This window comes from Panthera uncia, chromosome C2, assembly GCF_023721935.1.
Source record: "Panthera uncia isolate 11264 chromosome C2, Puncia_PCG_1.0, whole genome shotgun sequence".
Lineage (NCBI taxonomy): Eukaryota > Metazoa > Chordata > Mammalia > Carnivora > Felidae > Panthera > Panthera uncia.
Window position 1 is genome coordinate 104,685,526 of NC_064810.1, and position 24,093 is coordinate 104,709,618.

Below are 24,093 nucleotides of genomic sequence, written 5' to 3' on the forward strand. Positions count from 1 at the left end.
CCCCCTCTTCTGCTCTTCTTTTCCTGTTTCTTTTGATACCTGTTTCCTCTCCTCTTTCTCTCCTTTCCCCTCCTTTCTTATTTTTGTCTTATCTTATTAATATCTGGAGCTTGTCCTTTCCTTACCTTTTGGTTCTCCTTATCTTTTTGTCACTAAATGCAGTTTGTTTGTTTCTGGTGCATTCTCTCTCTCTCTCTCTCTCTCTCTCTCTCTCTCCTTCTCTCTCTCTCCCTTCTTCTCTCCCTCCCTTCTTCTCTCTTCCTGTGTTTTTCATGAGAGGGAGCAGGTGGAACAGATGACCTTGTGGATCCTTGCTCTTCTAAAATGATCTGAGAATTTTGACCATGAAGTATCCCATGGGTGATGAGAAGAAAATGGCTTTTTGGTCTATGGAAATCCCACCTGGGATAGAGCAGACAGCCAACCTTATGAAACAGAGTCCAACAACCCTCAGCTCTAGCTACAGCTCTGGCTGAGGGTGATTCGGGGTGGCGTATGGATTCCCTGGAAATATCACTGGGAACCCAGTGGTAGACTTTATTGCTTGGCTTCCTTTATACAAGTCAAAGAGCAATATTCTTTGTGGGCCTAAACTCCCACCTGCATGCCTACTGAAAACTAAGTTGTATCTTGGAGAGAGATTGGTGGGGACTTCTAGCTCTCTGGCTCAGTCTTGTCCCTAGTTAGATTTCTAGCTACATTCAAGGCCATTTCCCCCATCTAACTCCCTTTATCTTTGACTTTGTTCCTCAAAGGGGTCTCACAATTTCATTTTCTGTGTCTTTGCTGCTGGTCTTCTCTTCCATCCCACTTTATTGAAACCTTTCTCACTTTTCACTGCCACCTGCTCCATGAGGCTTTCTTAAGTCCTTAGCCAGGATGAATGTCTCCCACAGGCTCTGTGCTCTCACAGACCCTTATCTTTGTTTCTGATAAGTATTTATCACAGTTTCTTGAATTATAACCAGGTATGTACCTCAGGAGACAGAAAAGTGTGAGGGGAGGACAACATCTTTTTTATCTTCACTGTGCCTAGGACTATACTTTAGTAAATGATCATTAAACTTACTTGCAGAGTGATCAATGAGGACATTTATCAATAATCCTCTGCTTATTTTCATGCATGTCTAATAAAGATTTTCTTTGATAAGTTTAATGATGTTCACAACAATCATTAGTATATCTGTTTTATATGATGGGTTTTAATCCTCCCATTAACCCTGTGAGAGAGTGGATTGTCTCCCCTGCACAGAGGAGGCTGGATTCTCATCATAAGTCAGCATTCTTATCCTTGTCACTGATCTCCAAAGTCCCTGCCCTTTCCACTTTATTCTGAGGTTTCTCATGGGAAGGGAAAGCCCAGGAGGGATATTCTGATTGTCTCCACTTTCCTGCAGCCCTGTGCTGTCCGTGCTTCTCAGCCATGCTGCCTTCCCCTTAGTGGAACATCATAGATGAGTTGGGCCACCTTTCTTGGTTTCTTTTCTGGGGGAGCAGAAGCCACCAGTCCCTTTGTACAAGGCTCTGGGGCTGGGTGTCTAGTGCTCTCTCTGGTTGAGACAATGGCATGACCATGCACTTGGAAAGATCACAGCCCTTGTTTGCATACAGCTCCCCCTCTCAGCCTGCTTTGGGGCAGAAGCCTGCTTTGATCCGTGTGCAGGCCTGGGAGGTTATGGCCCTAATTAATTCATGCATAACAATCTGAATTTCCTTTCATTCGGTGAAAAGCGTAATCATTTCAAAACTTTCATAATGCTGGAATTCTTAAAACCCTGATTGAATCCTACTTTTCGTAAATCTGGTCTAAGCGTGATCTGTGGATAGCACTGAAACAAAAAGATAATGGAAAAATGTTTCTTCTAAATTTCTGAAAACTATTTCTGTTAGAAGAGGAGTTCTTGTCATTAGGCAAGATTAAAAAAAAAACTCATAATAAGCAGTGGGATGTCAACAAACTCTTCATCAGAATCCGGTTTTTGTTACGTGAATGCACCAGCTTACTAATCCACCCCATTCAATGGAAATGTCATATAAATTGAAGAAAAATAAAGAGTGTGAGGGAGACCATGGATTTGAAAGCACTTTGTAAACAGCAACGTGCTTTATAAATGTGACATATTTTATAGCTCAACTTCTGCAGTTTCCTTCCCCATGGTTAGAAAGTATTAGAGGTCCCCTGACTCCTGTCAGATGCCTTTTTAATGATCTTTAAGCCTTATTCCTAAAGGCAGGACAGTGATAATGGCAGGAAAAGTGCTTAATAATTTGTTTATGGTAAAATGCTATCCTAATTAGTAGATCTCATTAATTTCAATAAGGCATCACCCAGCATTTTCTCTCACTCCCTACAGTCAATCAGCCAGAAAGTCTTACTGCTTTTGCTGAGATCTATCTCTTACTTATTTGCTTTGTTCCCACTGCTACCACTTGAGTTTGTGACCTCTAATGCCACACCTGGGCAGCAGCAACTCCTACACCCTCCCACAGTCCACCCTACCTGGAGTCAGAGGGACCTTTTAGAAACAAATCATGTTGGTCACCTTCTAGCTTCTCAAACTCTGCAATGCATTCCCTACAAGGTTCAGCCTGTTTGCTCTCAGCTTCTTTTTATATCCCTTCCATATTACCCACTGGTCTTCCTTTTCAACCCCTCTTTCTGCCTTGAGCTTGGCCTCTGCCGTTCCTTCTGCCTGGAATGCCCTTCTCCCAGATCTTCGTGTGGACTGACTGCTCACCTGTCAGTTCTGAGCTCCGCAGTTCCTGCCTCAGGGAGACCTCCCTGACCACCTAACCTATGGTGCCTGCCCCTGCCACTAGCCTCTCTTACCTGATTCTTTCACCCCTAACTTTCGAACATTATCTTATTTATGTAATTGTTTATTTATTATTCATCTCTTTCTGGTCAAATATATGTTTCACAAGAGCAGGGGCTATCTCTATATTGTTCTCTGCTACTTCTCCAGAGCCTAGAATAGGGCCTGGAACAGAAGGGACTCTCATTTCTTTGTTGCACAAATGAGTGCTAACTACAGGAACTATTGAGTGAGGGGGAAAAAAGGAATGTTCCAATAAGGCGATTTGGTTTATGTTGACAGTATGCTAAAACAACTAGTAAAATTCAATTCAATGGAGAAAACTGTCGAAGGGACTTCCACTAATTATTGGTTAATTCAGTTATAGAACCCATTGTTGATAAAATTGCAGCAGGTGTTATAGAATTCTATAGCTATCTAATTCTTTTGGTTAAATTAGCCAGAACTGCTTATTATGCATATCATGCTTGGGATGCTTCTCATTCAAATTTTATAAATGAAAAACTATAGAAGAGAGATCATCTATTTTCCCAGAAAATAATTCTTCTGGGAAAATTTCCTAGTGCCCAATCTGAAAGGTTTGAGATGATGATTTTCTTCTTTTCATATGTCATATTCATTTATTCTTGTGTGTATCACCTCATGATAGAATGTGTTCACTTTACAAATAATTGTTGCAAGCTTCCTGTGTACCAGGCCCTCAGCTTAGCACTGGAGAGCCCATTTGGGACAAGACACATAATATCGCTGCTCTGGTAAAGGTTGGCTAAAGATTTCTCTTCTGTAGGAATTTAGGATGAACACATCTGCCGTGTGCTGTCATTTCCATGGGGTTTTAAAGAAGACACACAGTGATAGTAGGTTGGTCTGGAGGTTCCAAGAAAAGTCCATGTTCTTATGAAAACCCAGTAGGAGAGTATCTGTGAAAGAGAAAGACAGACTAGGTCAAATGTTCTTAAAATGAACTTCATAGTTAGGCCATGACAACTGTCATGCTCCCAATAAAAGCCTGCCAAATAGTCTGAGCTAAAAGAGAGAGATTTGGGGCAAATTTAGATACAGAGTGACACTTCTTTCTTTTTCATCTTTTCTTTTTCATCTTTTTTTTTTCAAACTCATTGGGCTGCATATCTAAAACCACATTTGAGCCTTTTCAATATTGTTATCTAGTCACTGCAAAAGCAATGTCTAGTTGAAAGATAAATGAGTTTATAGAGTTTGGGATTAGATGGAAAATAACTGGAACTAAATTGTATTTTGCTGAATTTCAAAATAGCTCAGGAACAATTGGACCATATTTTCCTCAAAATTAACATCAGTAAAAAAAAAAAAAAAAAAAGATTAAGCAAAATAAAACCCTCCTGGGCAAAAGAAAGAAAATTGTAAACTGAGATTTACTCAAACCAAACTTCTTCCAGTTCTTCCACCCTTGGTTGACAAAGGCATAAACTTGGGAGTGTGGGCAGGTTTCTAAGCCTTTAATATTATTATGAAATCAGAGTTCTAAGTTTTAGAAATGTTTAAAGAAGAGGTTTTTTTCTTGACATTTCTAATTTCTGCTAAGTATTGAAATATACCACCCATATAATAATTACAGGTCATAGGATTTCAGAGCTGGAAGGAACCCTGGAGACAATTTAGTCTAGTCTATGCACTTCTATGGAGGTGAAGACAAACTCGGGAAGGTGGATGGACTTGCTCAAGGGTATGCGCACGAGCCTGTGACAGAGCTGGAGCCCAAGTTCCTTTCATCTTATGGAAATGCCCATATTGGACAGGTCCAGCCTCACTCTCCTATTTATGAGGCTGTGTAAATAAAATCCCTGGAATTTTGGTGTGCTAAAAGTATGAGATTTTGATCGTCAGGTAACTTATGGGTTAATCTGATGATCACAGTCTTGCTTTTTCCTCTGAACGGTGGCTGTTCAGAGGTAAAGGGCACTGAAGATACTCGTTAGAAATTGAATGTAAAGATTTAGGGAGCTGGAATGGGACAGAATCAATGTGTGGCATGAAGAAAATTGTGCTTGGGAATCCCTTCCCTTACTCTGCTGTTCCTTCACACTACAATGCCAGCTCTATTCATTGTTGAGTTTTGAAGCCCACATTTTCCGCATTGCCTAGTGGGAAGCAGTCCGCAGCCTAAACGCAGAGGTGGCCAATTGAGTGAAACATCTTTGTGAACTCCTTTTGTTAGAAGGGTGTGTGCACTCAGGACCCTTTAGTTTCTGATTTCATTGCGTGCTCCTGACAGCAAGGGGCGAGATTACACTAAATCATAAGAATGGAAAGCAGGGAAAGAGTGCAAAGGGACTGCCCCAAGCCTCTGTGATGGGGTGGGGTGTTAGTCATCAGCTTTCTTTGAATATCAAAGTTATGCCACACAAATACAAAGAAGGACCCTCCATGCCTTTAACACAGAATGACACTTCTTTCTTTTTCATATATATATATTTTTAATATAGGAAGGTACAGCTATAGGTTCCTGTGACCTATGGCCCTCCCAACCTCCTTATATGACAACTGTGCTCAGACAGGGATGAGTATGGATATAAATGAGAATGTAAAAGGTACCAAGTGCTCGCTTGGCAGCACATATACTAAAATTGGAAGGATACAGAGTAGATTAGCGCGGCCCCTGTGCAAGGATGACACGCAAATTCGCGAAGCGCTAAAAGGTACCGAGTGAGGAGGAACCTGAGCAGGGAAGAGTGGGAAAGCGTCATCTGAGTGGTGATGGTGAAATACTCAGGAGTTACCCAGTTGCAGCCAAGTTTTTTTTTTGCTTTGGTTTTTTAAAAAAATGTTTTTTAACAGTTTGAGGAAAATAGGCATCTTGCTTCAAACACCCCTGACCCCAACATACACCCGCAGCTTCCAATTGTATTTCCTGAGGCTGTGAACTCCTCAGTTTTCACAAGCCAAGAAGAAATTTAGCTAGTTGGTAGTTGGAAAACAGATCTGGGGGGAGTAAGTAGCATGAGTAATGAGTAGGCCATATCCCCTTCCAAGATGTTCCCAACTACTTTTGGACCTAGGCCTGGGAAAAAAATATTATGTGAATTTCCCTTGGAGACACTGTTAAAATGTATTTCATTAATTAGTGTCCACTTAAATTTGACTCAATACCCAGGGAAATCAGTTTTGTTCTTAAATCGTACCAATACATAATAATGATAATAAAACAATACTTTAATATGTATAATATTTATTGCAAAAAGTGCTTGCATATATTGGCTTATATATTATCTTATATACCTTCCAGAATACGTCATTAATTGGTTTTTTGATGACAACATGGAAGTTCACCATTTTCCTAATATTCAGATGATGATAAAAACATTCATATTCAGAAGTACTTATTAAGTACCAATTACTTATAATACCAACAATACTGAGCTCATTTGAGTTAAGTGAAGAACCACAAAAGAAGTTTCTATTTCTATGAAGTTTATCTTTCTGACATTTCCCACTGTGTTTAAAAAGAGAATGGGCAAAGCCATTCGGGTATCAGAGTTTAGTTGGATGATACACGTTCTACTTGTGGAATTGGTCAAGATCAGAGAACGTCTTCATTTCTTGTCGCTTAGAAACTAAGTTGTTAATATAGTTATTCTCTCTGGTATTTAGATCATGAATTTTTCACAGACCCACATCAAGGAGAAAAGAGGCCTTTTCTATGTTAAATTTGAAGAATGACTTCAGATGTTTTGAGTGGATAGCTGTAGAACAGAATGGAAACAGTACAAGTCATGTTGCCTTCCAGAATCCACTGGGCTCTGTTATTGTTAGTTATCTATTGGAATATCAGGCTATGGTCCTTATCCAGTGTGGTTTGGCTTTATTATTTCTCTTAAGATCTTGTTAATGTTCAGTTGATCTGTTTTATATTTCAGAGGACCCAGCAGGATCCTCCTATTAGTATCTCCTATCTAAAGTAGGGAGAAAAAGTTGGTAAGAATGATCTTTTTTTAAAATGGGAATTGTTTCATGTAAACATTCTACATAGAAATACATGTACATAACCACATACAAAGAATTTTGAATTTGTTTCTTGCAAGCCCATCCTCACTTTCTGTGGAGAGTATCAGAATTGTCTTAGGAAGCTTGCCCTGTGGGATCGCCATGGCACCTACACATCTTTTTGGTGAGTAATGCCATAGCCTCTGAAAACCTGAGAAGTTGAGCAATTGTCCATTCTCGTTACTGAAATACTGTGGACAGAGCACCTGGCTGATTGTGGCAAGAGGATATAGGGTGGGATAAAGGATGACTTTTGCTTCTCACTGATTTCCCTCATCTCTTAACTGCACAGAAGTCTTAATCTTGAGGAATCCAACATTGGGTTGCATCCTAGGTGCATTCAGGGACTCACTTACCTCTAGTTTTTCCAGAGTTTTTCCTCTGGGGCTAATTTTAACTGTGTCCAGAGACATATTTGAAAGTCAATATTACTTAAATTTTTCATATTGAGTGACGACAGCTGGGGAGGTGGTGTGTAGGGTAGAATGTGCCTGTATCAGCCAACATCACTGACTTGCAGAGCCACAAAGAGACCTGCTTCAGATTTTCTACTTTGACTTGAACTTCACAGCTTACTTACCCAAACTGTGTGTATGAGTGGGGCCCTCAGATGGCTCCTTTATCCCCACCTCATCCCACCTAAAGAGAACCATCATCAAAGAATTGTCCATGATGTCCAGCCATTCCCTTAAAGCTACCTTGCCTCTTTGTACACACTCAGAAAATGGGCAGTGCCCAACAGTCTGCCTCTTGCTTCATCTCGTGGGCCTTTTGGGGGTGAAATAATCTATCGTTCTTTACTAGTGCCACTTGTATGAACACCATTGGAGTGTAATCATACGCGGTCATCCTATTTGGCCTGAGGGTAAGGCCTCCTCCTCTGAGTAGGCAGTAACATGTTCTCTGACAGGGGTGGTTAGCTCAGGTTTTAGTCCCAGGGAAGAGACCTAACATGAGACTGGACACCACAGCACTGGACAATACTCTCAATTCGTTTGTTATCTTGGGTTTTCTCTCTTAAGGGCTGAGATATGTTGGAATGTATGTACCCTGGGATGGTGGGTACAAAGATGGCATCCAACATGAGGAGCCAGACCCAGGGCGGGGGTGGGGGTATGTCTTGAACTCAGGGGGTCTGGTTACATGTTTCTGTCTCAACCTCTTTCCCTTAATTGTTTAAAGCTCTTAGTATTTTCTTAAATGTCATGGCCCGGTCTCAGCTGAACTTGAAGGGGAAGATTTGGGCTATATCTGGTCTGGGATATTAAAAGGGGCAGTGTCCTTTAGATTGGGACTGTGATGGCAGCAGGAATTGGGAAGAAATATCGAAAAAGGAAAACAGGGGTGGCAGTGAATCTAAGGGCCCATGTCAACGCCTCGACACTGCCCCACTGCTAGAGGGGATTCTCTCCTCAGGCCCTGCTTTAGAGGAGCTCGTGTTTTCTTAAGGAAGGACGTGGCTTCCTGACAGCTCTTTGGTAGTTTGTTTCTAGAACATGTTTTTGTTTTATGGTTGTTGATTGTCTGGATGTTTCAGTAATACCTAAAGAGAGTTGAGCAGCAATTGCTGCCTCAACTAACAAAAAGGCCAGAGGCACCCTATTTGAAGACAATAGTCTTAATCTCTAGAGAGAAAGTGAACCCTTGGCTCTATATGATCATCATAAGCAGGGACTTTTTCCCTCAAAGACAAAATTAAGAAAACAGATATTCTGTTGTTTGGAGACAAGGCAGTTCATAGATATCCGTCAAATGCCATCTGAAATGATGAAGTCGTAGGTCAAAAGAATAGATAACTGAGCTTTTTCTCAGCATCTATAAATAAGACATCAATCATAAGACCACTCCTGTCCAACCCAGCAGTATGTGGAAAGTTATCCACGATGGTTTATGTTTAGGTTGACCAAAATGATTCCCTTGCATGCCTCTATGTCTGTGGTTTGAGCTGAATCCACCACTTAAGTCAACCTACAGTAATCCAGCTGCACAGCGCCACCTGTAGGAAAATTATGTGTGGGTGTTGCATGATTTAGCAACATACGGTAGATTTCACTCTTGGCAACCTGTTCATTTATTTTCTTTAATTTCTGAATTGAATGAGTATAACATGTTCAAAACTTGTTTTTATTTTTTTGATAACTTAATGATAAGAATGCTTTCTAGGCATAACACTGTGACTCATAGTTTTGGGACCGCATATGTCTCAAGTACTCTTCTTAATTGACTAACCAAAAAAAAAAAAAAAAAAAAAGAATCCATGTTACTAACACAGATATTTACATTAACTGGCTTCTCTCCCTCTTTTTAAATTAAATTTTTTTTCTAGAGTCATTTCCTACAGCTTTAGTGAGACATTAGATTTGGTGTTTTGATGAGACCAGAAACTCTACACAGATAGGACCAGATTTCTGCCTTGTTCACTGATGTAGTCCTTACATTGTGCACAGTGATTTGCACATAGCAAGTCCTCAGCAGATGTTTGTTGAATGAATGAATGTACATAGTCTTTTCATCTGCCTCTCTTTTAGGGTATGCCTGTAAGGGTTTTAGTTCAAATGCCCCTTCTTTATTGAGGCCTGACTTCCTAATTCAGAATAACCAAATATTGATTATCTCTTTCATAGAAACCAGATTTCCCATAACCCTCTAAAGTACTTATTACATTGATTTATTTACAGTTTATTTATTTTATGTGTATCTCATCCATTTGACAGGAAGCTCAATGAGGATAAGGCCCGGGCTGTTTTGTTCACAGTGCCTGATGCAGTGTGGTGCTTAATAAATAGTAGATGATTGGATGTGTGAGTGAATGTTATATACCCACATGCACATCTGCAGTGACAGTCATATGTGGCCCTCTATTACCCTTGAGTAATAAAGAACAATTAAGAATACCACAGAGAAAGGCTATAAGCACGATTTAGCAAATTGTTAGAGATTGAGTGGCTTTTCAAAAGAGGTAAATTTTATCATATAGTCAGGTTAGCTCCAGGGCTATCTGGTTTGGGTTAGACAACTTGTCTATTTCCATGTATTATAATATGGCCTTAGATAGGCGTTAGATGCAATTCTGTCTCTAATAACAAACTGTGTGATCTTGGGCAAATTACACAACCTTTCTGAACCTCTTAATATGTAAATGTGGAACACAAATAGTACTGCCTTCCTGCGGTTATTTAGAAGATTAAACAAGATAGTGTATATGAAGTATGTAGTTTAGTGCCTGGTACAGAATAAGGAATATGTACTCAATAAAAGTTATTATTAAATTAGTAATAACATTTGAAGTCCATCAGTGGGCTAGCAGTGTCCCAGGACTCAATTTTGTTGTAATTAAATGTATTAAACAGTGTCTTAGGCTCAACTTCAGTGAAAGGAATTATTGCTTTGCTTTTAATGGCTATAAAATTCTACTTAGCTAAATAATGGAATCAGATGAATTCCCTACAGTCAAGGCTAGATTTAGTAAGATCTGTAAGGTTATGGCACAAAGCACACAGTCACTGCAAATTAAAACACCTCTGCACCCAAACATTATAGCTATTTAATAACATGGTCTTTTAAAATTTCTTTGACAGAAAGAAAATTCAACCATGTAAGAGTTTAAAAGAAATCTATATCCATAACCTCACCAAAGTGCGATATAAGCAATATCCTGTGGTAAACATAATTACGTGAATATCCTTTTAAAAATCTTTTGTCAAAGTTCTACAAATGTATTAGAGTTTTTCCTTATTAGAAAATAAATAGAGTCTCTGAATATAAATGTTTAAAAATATTTAGTCTTAATGACATGACACAAGTTTTTATATATATGTATGTATATATAACAATTTAGATAATTTGCAGTGACAGGTAAGGCCTAAATTACAGGAACCAGAAACCTAATTATTTCAAATTGAATAATCTTGCTAACCAGAGTCACTCATTTCAAGGGAACAAAGGCAATGGATTTTTGAAATTTCTTACTTATCTTAATAGTTCTGTTATAATTTCCCATTAAATTATATCAGAGTTCTTCTGTATCACAAAGGCTGCAGAAGCTGGAAAAGTATTTTTTTATCAAATGCCAGAAAATGCATACTCTCTGCCTAATCCCTGTGTGTGCATGTGGGGATCAGTGGAGGCTCTTATTCTACAACAGTCAGCCTACAATCTTCTCATCAGTCTTCAGTTTGGACCAAAAAAAAAATACTATTCAGAAAAAAAAATCTCACATTTCAGACATTACAGTAGATGTGGGTGGTATATTGTAGAATAGTTCTTCTCCATGTTACTTGTGCCCTTGCATTTTTTGACAGGATAAAGACTTTAGTAAGCCACTAATCTCTTGTGTTTGTCATCTCTTTCTTTTTAAGGGGTTGACAGGGTGTGTGTTTAAGAGGAGAATTCTAGCTCACAGCTTCTGAGGTATGTTGGAGAAACCACCTCACCATGCTCTTCCTTTATGTCTCTGGAACATCAAATAAGAAGGCTGTCTTCAGGGATGGTTGAGGGTAGTGAGACCCACAGCTGCCTTTATTATTACCATATTTGCTGCTACCCACACCCTATGAAAAGGAATATGAACTTAGGACAAGGGTGAGAGTGACAGTGAAATAATTGAATTTTTTAGATTAGGAAGAGACCTCCTTGATTGAACTTGTATTTTAATTCTATTTAAAGTAATGCCAAGCAAATATTTCCCTTAAGGATTATATATTAATGTGTTTCTGAAACACTTGAATATTAGGTAAGTTTATGCTTGCACATCTCTCTTGTATAATCAACTTCTCTCCTTCTCCCTCCCTCTCTCTCCATCTCCGTCTTTTGTTCTGTCTGTCTCTCTCTCTCTCTGTCACATACACACACACACGTCTGTTGGTATACCCATTTAAAAATAAAACAAAAAAACAAAAAACATGACAGTCATCAGATATTCTCCATTTCTCTTCTCATCCCAACCACACTCATGGAAAGAATGGAAACTCATGGAAAGAATGGTCTAAACTTTGTGACTCCACTTTCTCATCACTCTTTCCCTACCCAACCCACAACATCCTAGCTTTCATCCCTATCAGTTCATTAAATTGGCCCTTATCAATGTCACCAATCACCTGTATTTGGCCGAAGCTGCTGGCCAATTTCCCATTCTCATCTTACTTTGTCAGTAGCAGTTGATGTTGCTGAACAGTCTTCTTTCGAAGCACACCCTTCTTGAACCACTCTTCTCTGTCTTCTGTGACATCATTCTCCTGGTTTTTCCTACTTCGGGGAAGCCCTATCTCATTTCTAATCCTGGTTTCTCTTTTTCTACTAGACATGTAGGAGGGCCCAGAGCCCCACTAACAGCAAGCAAGCTCCTCTAGCTGCACTTTCTCCATTTCCATGACATTAATACTGCCAAACATGGACACATTTCACATGTGTATCTCCAGTCCAACTCTAGACTGTTTATCCACCTGCCTACTAAGTATCTTCATCTGGATGTCTAAGGAGTATAAGAAGAAGGGGAGATAAGGACCAAGTTGCAGTCCCCTCTGTAAAGATAAGAGAGAGGTTCGTTAACTTATTTCTTGAAACCAAGAGGAGAATGAACTCAAGTGAATTCTTGAGATATGGTCAATTGTACTATATTCTCAAATTTGGACAACTATAAGGACCAAGAACAATTTATAGTTGCAAATATAGTTGACCCCAGAACAAAGTGGGGGTTGGGAGTGTTGCCTCCCTGTGCAGTAAAAAATCCACTTTTGAGTCCCCCAAGTTTTAACCACCAGTAGCCTACTGTTGACTGGAAGCCTTACTGACAACATGAATAGTCTATTAACACATATTTTGTATGTTGTATGTATTATATTCCGTATTTTTATAATAAAGTAAGCTAGAGAAAAGAGAATGCTATTAAGAAAATCCTAAGGAAGAGAAAATACATTTATTGTACTACTGTATCTATGGAAAAAATCTGTGTATAAGTGGACCTGTGTAGTTCAAACCTGTGTCATTCAAGGGTCAACTGTATATACTTATACTGAAACACCAGTCAACTACCTAGATAACCTCACATGCCTGGGACACCTCTGAACACCTTGTTGTAAAACTGATGACTTACTCCTGGACTCAGTCTTCCCCAGTCCCACCTCCCTCTCACCTCCACCCTCACTGCTGAACCTTCACGTACTTTTCAGACTTCATTTGATGGTTCAGCTCTTAAAATTCTCTCAGTGTGCCTGTAGCAACCACTAACCCCACTCTGCCAATGGTCCCAGCTTTACACCACTCAACATAATTTCTCCTCACTCTTATTCATGAGACAAAAATAGTGAATATTGATATCGTCCTAAAGGACTCCTCTCAAATGATCCATTTTTATACCAGTCAGGAATTTTAAACACATGTGAGAATCAAATGCTAAACTTATAGAGAAAGATCTAATTCTTTATTCCTTTTCTTATATCCAGTGATTGTTTCTGTCATCACAATTATTTTAAAAGCATCTGGGATTTAGTGCTTTAAAGGAACTCTCTCTGCCAGCTTCAGACATAGTATTCCAAATGGTACTTATTCACAGTTTTACATTCTCTGTTCCATCTTATGACCACCCAAAAAGAACATTCAGTCTGTAAAATGGTATGGAGAGTCCTTTCTACCTCTCCTCGTATTTCAGTCTTGTTCACAGAAGAAATACGTGCTTCTCCTATCCCAACCATTCATAACTCAGTCTCCCCCAGTGGAACAGCAATGCCTAATCTGACCGGTAAGAGCCTAACATTCACTGGGCCACCACCAGTAGGTGGTATCGTTATGCTCTCAATGGCTACATGTCCCTCCTGCCCTTGGCAGTAGGAGCTTGGCAGGTCCGTGGTCATATTTTCAGTCCTTTGTCCCCAGTTTCTGAAGAGCAGTAAGCCTATTTTCAATTCAGGGAAAGAAGATATGGGATGCTCCAAATTGACCTCAAGCCTAAGCTATACTCTTGGATATGAGCCTCCTGGGAAACCCCTGCTTCTAGAGAGTTAACAACACTTGCTCAAATTAATAAAACAGTGCTTCCTGTTTCATGTGGCTGTCAACCCTTGGGCAGATCCTCTGCCAGTAACAACCCCTGGGAGGAAAAGAACTGAAGGGCCCTAAGCTCCTAACATAATGATTGAAACAATTTAGAAATTAAAGCAGAATTTCCATTGTGTCAGTTTTCTATTAATGTTACACCAAATTACCACAAATTTAGCAGGTTCAAATAATACCCACTTTATTGTTTCCCGGTTCTGTAGGTTGGAAGTCTGGGCACAGCATGGTTCAGCTGCTTCTCTGCTTAACATCTCACAAGGCTGAAGCCAGGGTGTCAGCAGACTTGCTTTCCTTTGTGGAGGCTCTGGAGATGAATCTGATTCCCCATTCATTCACGTTGCTGGCAGGATTCAGTTCCACAAGGTTGTAGGACTGAGATCCCTGTTCCCTTGCTGGTTGCCATCTGGTAGTCGTCCGCAGCTTCTGCAACCTGCCCTTATTCTTGCCTCTTGGTCCCTTGCCTCCATTTTCAAAGCCAACAGCAGCAGGTAGAATCCTTCTCAGATTCTGAACCCCTCTAACCTCCCTCGGCCTCACATTTCCTCTGCGGCATCTGTCTGCCTTCCTCTTCTCTTAGGGGTGATTAGGTTGCCCCTCCCCCCCCGGAGGGCTGGGGATACTCGCCCTATATTGAGTTCAGCTGATTAGTAACCTTAATTCCATTGCAAAGTCCTTTCACAGCCATGCCTACATGAGTGGTTCGGTTGAATAACCAAGGAATGGAAACAACTCTCAGCTCCTCTCGCACCCTCAGTTCTGGCTTAATTTTCACATTTGCCCCGAATGCCCAGGCATCAAATTATACTCACTAAAACCCTTCTGTTCAAAGGGCAGCCATTTTCTAGCACTGTCTGTGCTCTGTATCATTGGACAAGTCCCTAAACCTCTCTGAGCCTCACTTTCCTCAAAGATTATAGAGATTTCCTATACTACGGCATTGTCCCAAGTATTAAAGAAAAATTTATTAAGCAAATAAGTTTCAAAACTGTAAAATGAAATGCAAATGTTTATTGTATTAATGTTCTAAAGACATATTCTAAAAATAATATATTAAAAAACAGACTGGAGTGGCGCCTGGGTAGCTCAGTCAGTTAAGCAACTGACTCATTTCAGCTCAGGTTGTGATCTCACAGTTTGTGGTTTCGAGCCCGCCTCTGGCTCTGTGCTGTATCAGCACTGAGCTTACTTAGAATTCTTTCCCTTTCTCTCTGCTCCTTCCCCACTCATGTGTGCATGCTCTCTCTCCCTCTCTCTCTCTCTCAAAATAAATAAACTTTAAAAAATAAAAAAAAAAAAAGAATGGAAGGTTTTTAAAAGCAACAAAAGAGGGATTTTTAGAAGAAACAAAAGAACAATAGCTGAGTGTTAATTCTAAACTAGCATATATATGTTTTAATATGATGATTGGTAAACCTAATTGGAACTGACGTCAGAAAACATGCACTAGGGTCCACTCATGAGCTGGGTGGCCTTGGTCATGTCATTTCATTTCTCTAGGTTTTTTTCCCCTCATCTGTGAAATTAATGTGTTTAACAAGAGAATCTCCCATTCAGCTCTGAGATTCTATGCTTCTATTTTATGCTCTTTCTTCAAGATGCACTAAGAATCGGAGTTGCAAGAAGCAATCTATTTATGGTGAGCTCTTCACAAGATGACTGTAAAATGTCTGAGACAAGCTCATAACACTGGGACTAGAAATCTCTTCTAGGATAACCTGAAATATGTCTGTAAATCCCCACAGGTTTGCAGTCCTTTATCATTATAATCAAGTACTTCTTCAACACCCAATTCCAAAATATTCAGTTAATGAACAGTTTCAGTTCAGAAATTCATATTATTTTATTGACTACATGCTATTATGTTTCAGAAAAATACTAAATATAATGCTGTAATAAAAAGTCGAATTTTGTTTCTAAAGGAAAAATCAAGCATTAACATATACTGTAATATAACATTTGTGAAACTCTGGATTTCTCTAATTTTTCAAAATTTGTACATTAAGTCAGAACTTAAATTGTAAAACCTGCTTTTTTTCTCCATAAGATTTCTGCTTTTATTTCAAACAAACCATGAAGATTAAGCTGTGTGTCTTCAGTTATGGTCTTGAGAATCACTAATGAATGCATTCAGTTTGCTGAGCTCTAGTCTATTCTACATCCCGGGTCTGGAATAAAGACTATTTTTTATGAATTTTAGTTTTGAACTTTAAAAAGGAAGCATTTTCCTCAAACTCCCTTTTGGTGGGTTTTCATTTCTATCAGGGAATCGGTGCAGGATTTTAGGAGAATGAGGCCGTGAATTTTCAAGCCCCTTTTCATTTGATAGGCACCTGGAGAGCCCGGCTCCCTGCAGGGGCCAGGCTGGAAGCAGGAAAATGACAGGGTCGGCCGAGTGTGAGCACACGTCCTTGTCACATTTGAGTTAGTGCTTCTTAAGGGGAAAAAAATGAGTTATTTTGACCACACTGTGGTGGTCAACCAGCCTTCACTTAAAGAAAATAATTTTCTTTGCCATGGTAATCTCCTAGGTTGTTGTAGCTGGCTGGAGCTGAAGTTTCACAAGATGAATGTGGTGTGCAGTGTGTGTAGCTCTAATCAGTTGCACGTGTGTGATGGCTTCAGCCCTATGGCTTTGCAGAGGGTTTGAGTGGAAACGTCGGACCGACTGACGCTCTGAGCAACACAGGAACATGGGTGGGTTCACACACTCCACTTGTAGCTGCTCAGCCAGAAGCTGGCAGTTTTCACCCGGGGGGGTTAGAAACAGCAGAGAGAATGCGACGCCTGGGTGGCTCCGTCGGTTAGGTGTCTGACTTTGGCTCAGGTCATAATCTCTCGGTCTGTGGGTTCGAGCCCCGCGTGGGGTTCTGTGCCGACAGCTCAGAGCCCGGAGCCTGCTTTGGATTCTGACTCCTTCTCTCTCTGCTCATGCTCTGTCTGTCTCTCTCTCTCAAAAATAAATAAACATTAAAAAAAAAAAAAAGGAACAGCAGAGAGTAAAAAAAGAAGAGAGAAACTGGGTCCATAAAAAAGAGAGAAAGAAGGATGGAAAAGTAGCAAAATAATAGCAGACTTTGAACTTGCTCTTGGAGTTGCAAGAAAAGAAGAGAAAAAAAGAGATGCCTAGGGTCAGATACTTGTTGATTCGTTTATTATTCATTCAACAAATTGAGCTCCTGCTTTGTGCTCGGTATTTGTGCTAGTTGTTGGAGATCCAACAGTGAACAAAACAGATTCTGTCCCTGCCCTTGAGGAGCTGATGGTCTGCTGGAAAGGCCAGTCTTAAAAGTGCCTTCAAGAACTACTTACATGTCTAGCTTTGCTCAGAAAGAGAGGAACTCAACCGATGAGCTAGAGCCTCCCAACCACCCTGAGAAGGCACTCCTGCAAGCCCTGAGTTCTCCTCCTCAAGCATAATGTGCTCCTGTTAGGCCCGCCTCACTCAGCTCCTCAACTGCTGAAGCTATGTGTTTGAGGAAGCACTTTCCAATTTTCAGTTTGGAAGACTGGTTGGCAAGTCACAGTTTAGAGTTTTCTACTAGACAGATTTGTTTGTGTTGGGGGAAGAACAGTTATAGAGTGACATATGCATTGTCCTTAAATGGAGTTGGAATACTTCTGTAGCATAATCAAAGTATTCAGCCCCTGGGGTAAGAACGGGTGAGAACAAAGGAGGACAAAACTGGGACACAAATTGGTGACTTTCTTTTTGCCTCTCTCTGGTCCTCTTCAAACTCTTACCCTACTGAATGCTGGAGAATGGCCCTGGCCCCCCAGATCAGAAATCCGCAAGTCCGGCTCTGTTTGTCCCGTATGTCAGTTCTGGATCTTGCTAGGCAACAGGAAGCGTCAAATAAATTTCCTCAACCTGAACTGTCACTAGCAGATACTGATGAGGCCAGGAGTAAGTTCTCCCTCTACCAGCCACCCATTAATGCCCATGTGGCTCAAATGAGTTAGTGACAGAGGATTTCAGACAGTCAGCCAGGGCAAGGGTACGGGCAGGGCCTTTTGACAATTGACTCTACTCAATTGTTTGCTTATTCTGAAAATGCTTAAATCTATTGGGGGAAAGTTCTGATGCTCTGTGACCGATGGGGAAGAAGGTAGAAGCATCTGGGGGCAGTTCTGGCAAAGCTTCTCATTCTTCGCACATGAAAAATCACTACTCAGATCTTTCCAGTAGAAATTCTAACAACTTAGAACCAAATTCTGACTTGAATTAAAACGTGTCTTTCATTTTAAGACTGCGTAAGTACACCTCATATGTAATCGTTTTTGTCAGATCCTCCCGCATCAAAAAGCGTGGCTTTTTAGGCCAATCCCTGGATGAAAAGTGCTTTGAGTTTGAGACCCATCCCCCACCCCTTTCACCATTTTGCCCTTAGCCTCTGCTAGAGCTACCAAAAGGGGCAAAACATCTGCAGCCCTGTCCCTGGGCTCCCCAGTGATGGACTCAAAGGAGGGGGGCTGAAAAGCATCTCAAGTTTATTCTTCTAATCACTCATTGTTTAAGAAATAAAGTTTTGCTTATTTATTGTGGATTTTCTAGTCTTTTTTTTTTCAAGTGAAAGGTAGGAAATAGAAATTTGAAAGACTATGTGGCAGTTATGTTTATAAATATACTTATCTACATGCCTAAGTTAAATTTAATACGTTTAAAGATTCTTTTAACTACCGTTTATGGGGTATTTTAGCATTGCCAAGGTCCTTCATATACATTTTCTCATTTGATCCTCATAGCAGCTCCATGGAGCCTGTTACTGCCTTTTCCCTACCCACCCCCACCCACCCCCACCCCCCAGGAGGAAGGAAGAAACTCCCTGGACTGCACTAGTCACTTTTATAAATATCCTATTCATATGTATATTCATACAGGTCTTACTGTGAAGTAGATACTGTTTATGTTTATGTCTTCGCAAGTGACATTCACCCCCCTTTTAAACAGAGAAACCAGGACCTGAAGGAGGTTTGTTGGGCCTCAAAGCCCTGTGCTCTTCCTCCCCCACCTCCCCCACCTTCCCAGGGCTAGCATGGTTTATTCTGGCCCCCGATGGCTATTTCCTCTCCAAGCACCACTAACCCCTGTCTGCAGAAACAGCTGGCTTTGTTCCCAGTCATGTTAGAGGCCTCAGCCTGCTTGGGAGGTACCGTGGGCCAATATGGCAGGTTCTCTCACTTAATAAGGAACTGGGTGGATGCTTCTCCTACAGCGCCCCCAGCCTCTGAAATTCTGTGCTGGGGACATGGAAAGGTGTTGTTTTGTGCCTCACTTACCAAAGGCAGGCATTGCAGCTTTTACCCACGTGCAATCAATTATTGCTTATTGCCCACCCATCGCCTCAATCATATTTCTCTGAAGTCACTTCACTCTGCCCAGCACCTGGGGCCACAGGCCTGGAAACTGTGGATTTCTGAGTTACTCCTTCACGTCATTCTGCCTGCTTCCTTCCACTTAGTAACATGCAGATTTTGTGTGCGCTCCCCCCCCCCCCGCCCCCCACAACACACATGCATCTCCTTAGCCTCAACCCTTTTTTAAAACCCAGAAATGTTGGCTCCAGTCAGGATAGAAGGCAGGGGATGTAAAGGGGGAAAAAAAATCAATTCCAGCCTCTGGCTATCATTTAAACAAAATAGAATCAACTTCTGTGGACATCTGCTATTCTCATGCTAAATTATGGTGTTAAAAGACTTGAAATTGAAGAATGTAAATTACAAAATCTGTTTTATAAGTGATACTTATGTGATTCCAATATTTTAAAAATACATTCGATCCCTTATTTCTTGTCCCATCCTATAAACCTAGGAATAGGCTAGGCCCACTAAAAAACTCAAAAAAACTTACCTGGATTAAAATGCGGTAACCCATTTCAAAGTCCACACAAGTAAAGCCATTTTGCCATAATTTTGGCTACTTTAAAACAAACTCTTGCGATTGTTGTCAACTCTAGTTTTCACTGAACCTTTCAACATGGCGCCCAGAGGGAGCTTTCAAACCTGACAACCATTTCCTATTTGTCATGAACAAGAAAGAAAGGTTTTAAAGAAACCAAGATCTCCCCCTTTCAGATGTAGAATGATAATAAAAAAGACTCTATGGTCCAAAGAGCTGGCTGGGAGACACATCCAAGAAGAGGCAGTGTGAGGACCTAATGGGTCGTGACAGCTCAGATATAGAAGTTATCTACCCACGGTAGGGGTGGCCTCATTACCCACTTCTGGTTTAGTTTTGCTGCAGCAGCCATGAGTGATGAGGCCACTCGTATCTCACAGAGACGAAGATCATATTCTCCACCACTGTGACGTGTTCTTTCTGTGTAACCACTTATGGCACAGATTTCGTTTCCCAACTACACATGTGCAGGTCTCTCTGTCTGTCTCTCTGTCTCTGTGTCTCTCTCTGACACACACACACACAGCGGAAGAAACAACTGCCTGTCTTCAAGTGACGTTCAAAGATGAATGTGGCACTGCTGACGTTTTGAGAGAGAACTCCCCCTGCCCCAATGCTGTAGGCACTTGAATGACTTTCAAAAAAGCCAACTCCCCTTTCTCTGTCAACACGGTTTTCACACCAGTTTAGCTCCCTATGCCAAAACATTTTAGAAATGGCAGCGGCACATATGAAAAGCCAAAAAGTGACACCGCTTGTCCGTGCGGTGGAAAGCAAGGGGGCTCCTTGTCTCTAAAGTTCTGCTGTATTGGATCATCCCTGTCCCATGAGTCATCGGCGTCACAAAGCTGACAAAATGTACATTCTCAGGTCAGCTCTTTTCTAGAGCGGGGCTCCTGGCGGGAGGCCTGGTGACATGAAGAGGAAGTCTTCGCCCTGCTTAAATCAACCGATCATTCTATGTTGTGCTTTCTCTTTTTGGTCTTAAATTATTTATTAAAAGACACCATGCCTGTTAGGGCAACCTCATCAGGATGGAGAACATGGATTCAGAGACTTGTACATAAAATCTGCAGCTTGAATGAAAACTGTGGGGAAACTTCAAACAGTGACAGAAGAGAAGCGACTCACAAGTGAGGTGTTTTCCTTTCTGATTTCAGGTCAGCAAAGGAGATGGCTTGTAAATATCCTGGTTTTATTCTCCAAATGTTTGCCCCCCCCCCCCCCCCCCGCCTTTTCAAGGTAAAATGCTTTTAGAAACTCCCAACTCGGCTCTTCCTCAGAAAAACACAGGGAACCCTGCTTGGCATCGGTTTTGTCTCCTCCTTCAGGAGGTGCATGAGGGTTGCTTGGGAGGTGAAGGAGGGCTAGCTGCTCTCTTTTTCTTTGCTTTGATGGATTCCTCCCCTCATAAACCATAGCCCAGCTCATAATTATAATGCAAAACAGCATCCCCACAGCCTGCTTGGTGCATTTCAAATCTGAAGTTCCTTGAAGTTCTAAGGATTTTTAAATATTGATATTCATTAATTGTGTGGCTTTTTGTGACATAAATGCACATTACATACTTTCATGTGCTGGAAACAGCTAAAAATGCCATGTCACAAATGTTTACATGGCTGTTATGGAAAACGGTACCATGCTAATATATGTCTGCTTCTTAAATTCTGTTAGCAGTTGTAAGACAGTCAGATACCACCCGTGGGATCTTGTGCCCTCATGAAACACAATTACAATGAGAATATCTCATTATCTCATTGGCTTTAGCTTACTGCTCTGTTACCATGGTTTCAAATACACAGAGGAGTCTGAAACTAAGAGTGCTGCTAACAAAGAACATATCCTTGTACAATGACATCAGATCATGTTAGACAGAATAGACTTAATTAAATACCCCCTGATGGAGGCCAAAATACAGAAGTTGGGTCTACTTTTAAAAAAAGGAAGCCAGCCATTTCAAAACATTCTGCTTAATTTACTTGGGAATTTTGTATTCTGTTCTAATAGCAACGACAGTAATAAAAACAAACAACTCAGATCCCGTTTAATATTCACCGCCAGGGATGAGAAGTTAAGGAGATGGTGAAGAAAAAGGCAACTGTCAGAAAAGAATGATGTCAAATGCAGTTTTTCTTCCGAGTGTCTGGCTGCTGAGCCAACCAAACCTCAGACTAAGCAATTGGAACAGTTCTTGAAGGTGCAAACTATCCACCTCTCCGCCCGTGATGTGTTGGCGGAATTCAAAGCGCGAATTCTGGCCTTCGCAAACGGCATCCAGTTCTGCCAGACACACTTAGGGCATTTCACCCTCTTTTCTGACACGTCAAGTGTCTAACTTTGCAAAGCTGGACTTTTTCTATCTTTCTTGATGGGAAGCCAGTTGATTTTATGAGAAGACAGCAACTTTGGACTCTTAGATTTCTGACTGCTGTGTATGTAGCATTACGCTTTGATAGATTTCCAGCCCCTGGCTTACTCTGCATTGAGGCAAGTGCCTCATGACTCTGGCCAACATGGCTTTTGTTTAAGCAGATCTTTAAAATACACTTCAGTACAAGAAATCATTTAGGCCTCAGAGTTAGGCAAGTGTATAATTTTCTCCCAAAGACCTGAAACAGTGGCTTGCAGTTTTCTGTTGTGAAATTAATTTCCCTCTAATGGAAATCTCCTTTGTCAGTGTGAAGCTTATCCCTCCCCTGTCCAACACGCGCATACACACATACACACACACACACACGAATCATAGCAGTAAGAACAAATTTAAATCACTTATAGGCCCTGGAGACTATCGGGTGACATAATGTGACAATAATGACATCCCTAGTGGTGTTAATTGATTTTGTCCTGGTAGAGGGTAATTTGGCTTCCACAGTGACTGCCGGATCATGGACTTACTGATTGGTCTGCCTAGGTAGTATTACCATTAATGAACAGAAAACACACTTTCCTCCTTAAAAGATACTGGTAATTATGGGGAAGGGAAGATGGAAAGCCATAGTTCTTAATCATTTAAGGAAAGTTAATTCTGAGCTGTTTGCATTAAAGGGGATATATGGTAAAAGACTGAATTAGCCATTCAGAGTCTCACTTCATAAAATCCAGCTGCTTTTATGCTACCTTAGGAAGATCTGTGAAAAAGTCAAATGATTTGTAAAGTGCGCTTTAGCAGAAAAAAATAGCAATTGGCAGCCGCATGTGCTGTGTGATTAAAAGTGATACATCATCTGTCAAACTGGCTTACTTTATTGGTCTACATTCCTTTCTTTATGGCTTCTAATTGGTGTGATTTTAAAAATATTTTAAAAATGGAAAACACATCTCATTCTAAATTGTGTGTGCAGAATCGGATACTGAGATAATTCTGATCTTCAGAAGAGCTGGAGAGATTTGGGAATCATTCATGCCAAAATCAAATCAAATAATCAATCATGTAAGTAGAAATGATGTTACCCATATCAATTCAAGGCACATTATTCTGCATGTCACTAAGCTTGAAAACTTTAGAGGGAGGCCTCTCAATTAATTTCTCACCAGTTGCGTTCGGGCTGGATATTCGGTTCTATCCATCTGCCCATGCCTGATGGATGATATTCTGCCTATAGGCACCAGTTCTGCCATAGCAGTGGTTTATGGTTGGTATCCATTCTGATGAGTTAACATCTGTGCACACTAGTTGTTAAATGTTTTGTATATCATCCCTGTATCCCACTGTTTAAATATCTTTCAAATCTGCCCCATTTTCTCTGCTGCTGCCCTAGGTCAGATGTTAGTTTTCCCTAACTTGGCTCTAGTAACAGACTTTATTTTTTTAGGATGATTATGAGCTAGTAATTTTTTTCTCTAGTAATAGCCTTTCAATAGGTCCTTTTTACTCCAATCTCCCCCTACTGTAATCCATGTTCCACACTGTAGCCACAGTTACTTTTTATATTTATATAAACTGTTTTTTAAAATAGAAGTAGGGAGTACATATACTAAAGTGCCCAGATTATAAGTCTACAGCTATCTTGTTTTAGAATGGGGTTCCTAGAAGCAGAACCTGAGATGGGGATTTTTATGCATGTGATTTATTGAGGGAACACTCTCAACTAAGACCTGAAAGAGAGCAAATGAAGCAGGAAAGGTGGGAGAAGATATAAAGAAATGTGAAGGATCTGAAATTAGACTCGACTTGCAAGCTAACAAATTAGCTGGCCATAGTTTCATAGATGCGAGGTCAGAGATAAAGGGCTTTATTCCTGACAGCAATAGCACCAACAAGAATATTAGCATTTGTACTGGTTTCCTGAGCCATAATTTCCACAAAGA

At 40.6% G+C, this 24,093-nt stretch overlaps 1 non-coding gene across 1 annotated transcript; it reads left to right on the forward strand.

Moving 5' to 3' along the window:
- Positions 1–5,393: 5,393 nt before the first annotated feature.
- Positions 5,394–5,499, forward strand: LOC125922174 (U6 spliceosomal RNA). The gene has a single exon (XR_007457611.1). It is a non-coding gene; the product is annotated as a U6 spliceosomal RNA (small nuclear RNA).
- Positions 5,500–24,093: the final 18,594 nt, after the last annotated feature.